We start from the raw sequence: 5,097 nt of genomic DNA, 5'->3' as shown, positions 1-5,097 counted from the left end.
GTTTATTTCCCTGTTTGTCGGTATCCTGAAAAGCAAGTCTACCGCATTTCTGTTTAACCGTCACCAGTTGATCTGCGACTCCAGTTAATCTCGAACACCGGACACGCTGAAGGTCTCAATAAAAGAAGAAAACGAATATTAAACGATGAGAAAACTTTGTGTTGTGGTACGGCTACTAAGAATAAGTATTAAGTTTGAATCTGAAACGAAACGAAAACCGAAAGTGAACGCCTTGAATTAGGTTTCCTGAGTTGTTGTTGTTGTCGTTGTTTTTCCTTTTACTAAGAGTCAATCTGGGCTTCAATCAGTGTTCAGTATTTTCGTTTGTTTACATCCTGGGTGTTGGTTTGAAGTGTTGAGGACAAATAGCAAACTGGATCTGAATTCACTTGCTCTAATATGAAGATCAGGATAAATGGTCACATAAATTAGGTCATCATGTATGTTAACTCAGGGTTTTCCCTGCACTTTCATAGGAAAGGGGTGGTGTTGGCAGTATCTGACCAGTCTAAAAGGGCCATTTCATTGGTCAGCTACATCAGAGATATTATCTAATGGTGGTTAAAAATCTTTATAATGATCTTATAGCTGGAGTATTACCTGCTCTGGAGCAGCAAGGAGTGAACCACCGTCAAAGAACAGAAAATCCAAGGTTAACCCAGAAGTAGTAGTGTATCTCCCACTATTATTATTATTATTATTATTATTATTAGTAGTAGTAGTAGTAGTAGTAGTAATAGTAGTAGTAGTATGTTAAACTTGTTTCTGTCTTACCTCACTATATTGTGCAGTTGTTAATATTTAGATGGTTATTCCTTGATTTTGATATTAAATGATTTTATAATAATAATGTTAGTGCACTATAGCATTAATAGATCACCATAAAACAGAACGCCTGCACTGTTCTTGCTGTCCTCATATCACATTTGTAGGTAGACTAAAGGACTTTTCTATAGGAAACAGCAGGCTAGATGGAGCACAAAGAAACCTTATTGCAATAGCAAAGTTATTCAGAACTAAAGCTGCTTTCCAATAGCAGGTTGGTAAAAGTCAAAGCCTCTGGAGGAGACTCTGACAGCACAAAAACAAGAATGTTGCGTTAGCACTCACCCTGCCTCAGCTCCACTTTTCCTCTTTCTGCTCTCAACACTAAATGGAGGCTGAAAGGACTTTCACCTTGGCTGCCATTTTCTCCTCCCATCTGCATTGACAGGAAATATTTTTTACCCAAAACTTTATTAGCAAGTATATACAGAACATCTTAATGTCAGGAATAAAAGGGAATAACAGTGGAGACATACTAAAAGAATAATAACAGAACAATAATACAAAATAAATATAATAGATAATCACAACTTTACATAACATTTCTGCAACATATCATTCATTTTAATTGCCTCTTTGTTTGCAAGTACTTTGACTGTGGTGCTGCATTGGAGAAGTTCTTGACAGACGTGATTAATATGTGGTTTGGTAAATATGATATTTTCCCAGGAGCAGCAGAAGTTGAATGAAGCAGGTGAAGTTTTTTTTCCTCAAAACATGATACAGTGCCCTCATTGAGTTATTTGTTAAGTTTTCTGCCTAATATAATGTTGTAAACAGTGATGGGAATAACAGCGTTACAAGTAACACTGTTACTAACGGCGTTACTTTTTTCAGTAACGAGTAATCTAACTAATTGCTATTTCTATCGTTACAACACCGTTACCGTTACTAACAAGAAAAAAGCGGTACGGATGCGTTACTATTTTTTCCATCTGTCTTCCGCTTACTGGGAGGTAGGAGGGCAAAAGAATCGCACGAGTGCTGCTGATTGGCTGGGTAAGAGTAAGGTAGTCATTGGAAAACCAATCAGTGGTAGACTTGGGCAGATGTTCACATACAAACAGATAGCACAGTAACAAAAATCAATGGATAATTCGAAGTTAGCATTTTTTTAAGTGGAGGTACAGACATTTTTCACTCAAAGAGATAAAAGGCAAGAATCTGTATGTAAAATGTAGCCTATGCCATGGAACAAAGTGCCTTTCCACATCAGTTACAAGCAATTCAAATCTTACGAAGCTCAACGGCACATGCTTCAACAAAACTGGTCGCCAAGAATGATGGTGTTGATGCTAGCAGGCACAGCTCAAACCCAGGTGAGGCTAACATGAGCTCAGCGAGCAATGGAGATGGAGTGACGCAATCCAAGCAGTCTAAGCTTGATTTCTCTTCTCCACAAACATCTGTGACTGTGACACAGACTGAATTAAACAAATTGATAGCCAGGTATGTCGTTGAGAACATGCTGCCTTTATCAACAGTCGAGTCAGATTCCTTCAAGTCTCTTATTGCCAAGATACCAGCAACATTCACTCACACTATGGCATGTCCCACAAAATAACATCAACTGTGATGGACAATGGCTCTAATTTTGTCAAGGCCTTCAAAAAGTACCAGCCAGTTTAGGAGGATGACTCTGAGAATGATGAGGATGAGGTAACTTTTACAAACAGTGTTGGTGATGATAATGACAATGATGATAATGTAGGTGTGATGATCACTCTGCCGCCACACCAGAGATGTGCATCGCACACATTAAGTCTTGTTTCTTGTAATGATGTTGACAAGTGGCTACTTTCACAAACGGAAACAAAGGCAGTATATAGAAGTGCTACCACAAAGTGAACAGGGTTATGGAACAAGGCCAGTCGTTCAACAGTGGCTGCAGAGACAGTGGATGGCATTATTGGAAAGAAACTGCTAGTTCCTTGCACTACAAGATGGAATTTGTTTTATGATTCCTTGCCTCAAATCTGTGAGATTTCTCTGGTTGAGCTGAACACCATCTTCTCCAAGTTTGGGTTGACCGCCATGACAGAGCGGGAACATCAGTTCATCAGGGAGTACTGCACTGCCATGAGGCCACTTACAGTGGACCTGGACATTCTTCAGGGAGAAGACAACACTTTTTATGGGATACTGCTACCCACACTGGAGACATTGATGTTTATGACCCTGGAGTTGAGCAGTGACCTGCAAATTCTTGAAAATCTTCCAGAGGCAGTCGTCACAGTAAGAACTTTAAAAAGAACAATTATGAAAAATTTAATGTCAAATGCAATATATTTTTAAAGATGCACATGATATATAATGTGGTGTGTGTGTTTATGTGTATAGATAGGTTGTATAATATATGCTTTACATACTTTACTTTCAGAAAACAAGATTTTCAGAGGTACTGGAAAGTGAAGATGCTCTCTTGGCTGCTGTGACTCTGCCCAAGTTCAAACTACATTTCCTGCGGACACAGGAAAGGAAAGACAAGGCCAAGGCAAGTCTGCTGGCAGGGTGCCGGAAAATTGTCCTTGACAAAGACCAGCGAGCAGGTACCAGCACACCAACATGCCAACTTAGCACAGACTCAACCACAGAGGATGACTTTTTTTCCTTTGAAGATGAGGACGACACCTCTACTACTGCAGAAAGTCAAGTCATAGATTATTTCAAATCAGGATCACATGGAATGGACTCTCTGAATAGATATGTACTGATAAGGAATATTTCACTCAGATACAATGCAGCCACGCCATCCAGTGCCCCAGTAGACACACTCTTTAGCCTTGGACTGTTTAGCTCGTCTTCTCTCCAAAGAGGAACAGACTCTCTGATGAGAAATATGAGAAGGTCCTTGTTTTGAGATACTACCACTGGTTTTTTAACGGCTAGGATGAATGGATGTGAGGGGTTTGTGGATGTGACAAATAAGAATTCTTCATGTTTTAAAAAAGCAGAGGACATACATATACATCTACTGCAAGAACTTCAAATAGATTGTAAATGGCCATGGAGTTGACACTTTGTATTACCTGATTACATTTTTATACCTTATAAAAACGTTTTAGTTTTATTATACAGTGTACTTTTTCAGTATTAAATTGAAATCACCTCAACTATTTACTTTTGCGTTGAAGAAAATACTTGTTTAGCCAGAGTTCTCTAAAGTTGTTACAGTTTGGCTCATTTAATTTGCACTACATTGCTAAAAGCATAATTTAATTTAATACTTATTTGATAGTCAGCTGCAGCCTGTTTATGTTTTATTGTATTATTTATTACAAATTTTTTAAAAATAATTCTCTCTACAACTATAAAATATTATCTGATTGCTGTTTTGTTATATTATCACAGTAACATTTGAATAGTTTGTATACATATATATTAATGTTTACTGTTAGTTATTTCTGTTAGGTGCTTATTTACTTCAATTATATATTTAGTTTTATAACAGAGAGTTGCATATATGTTTTAGTATGTTCAAGTATGTTTAGTAATTTATTTTTTATTGTTTTAGTAACTTTGATTAAGGCTGGATTCAAGTTGTTTTACATATTTAAACATTTTTTAAAGAAACACAATATTTACTTTTCTTAGTAATTAATTACTTTTATGATATTGTAACTCAGTTACTAATTCAGTTACTTTTTTGAAGAAGTGACTAGTAACTGTAACTAATTACCTTTTCAAAGTAACTTGCCTAACACTGGTTGTAAATCATTATAACACATATATACACTAATAAAACAAATGATATATTTTACAGATGATTTTTTTAGTGTATAACTCATATTAAGAACATATTATAACTGAGAGAGACTATGTGAGGCGATCACCTAGCATACATTGTCACCTAAGACTCTGAAACTGAAATGCTAATGCAGGGCCTAAACTTCTGCAATGTCTTTAACTGGGTATATATTATCTAGGATTTTAAAATAAACTTTCTTAACTTTATTGCTTAAGCAAAATTTTCCTATATGTAGCCAAATTTAGTTCAGTTTAATTCCGTCTTTCCTGGGCTTTGCAGCACACCTCTTATTATTGTGTCAAACACCACTGAATATTCTTTGGGGGTAATGGGTAAATTAAACTTTGATAAAAAGCACAAAAATTGCCTGTTTTGCAGATGGCTGCTGGTTATTTGTGAATCGCCTAGGCCTCACCCAGAGAACCACCATCGCCACTTCCAGGACAACTGGATGGGCCTGGCCCTTTCCACACATCAGGGATCTTTATGATGTGATGACTCGATGGCTACAACCTGGTCCCAGG

General features: G+C 37.0%; 1 protein-coding gene across 1 annotated transcript in view; it reads right to left on the bottom strand.

Annotated features, from left to right (window-relative positions):
- Positions 1-1,197, bottom strand: part of itgb2 (integrin, beta 2) — a 29,798-nt gene extending 28,601 nt beyond the window's left edge. The window contains exon 1 of the mRNA XM_085248884.1: positions 1,111-1,197. The gene's annotated coding sequence lies outside the window, so the exon portion shown is untranslated. The remainder of the gene's footprint in view (positions 1-1,110) is intronic.
- Between the last annotated feature and the right edge of the window lie 3,900 nt (positions 1,198-5,097).

This window comes from Mchenga conophoros, linkage group LG16 (genome assembly GCF_057382185.1).
Source record: "Mchenga conophoros isolate Kocher_MC1m ecotype Shallow Benthic linkage group LG16, M_conophoros_male_GT1.1, whole genome shotgun sequence".
Classification (NCBI taxonomy): domain Eukaryota; kingdom Metazoa; phylum Chordata; class Actinopteri; order Cichliformes; family Cichlidae; genus Mchenga; species Mchenga conophoros.
Note: the sequence above shows the minus strand (reverse complement) of the source record. Positions and strands in the feature narration are given on the sequence as shown.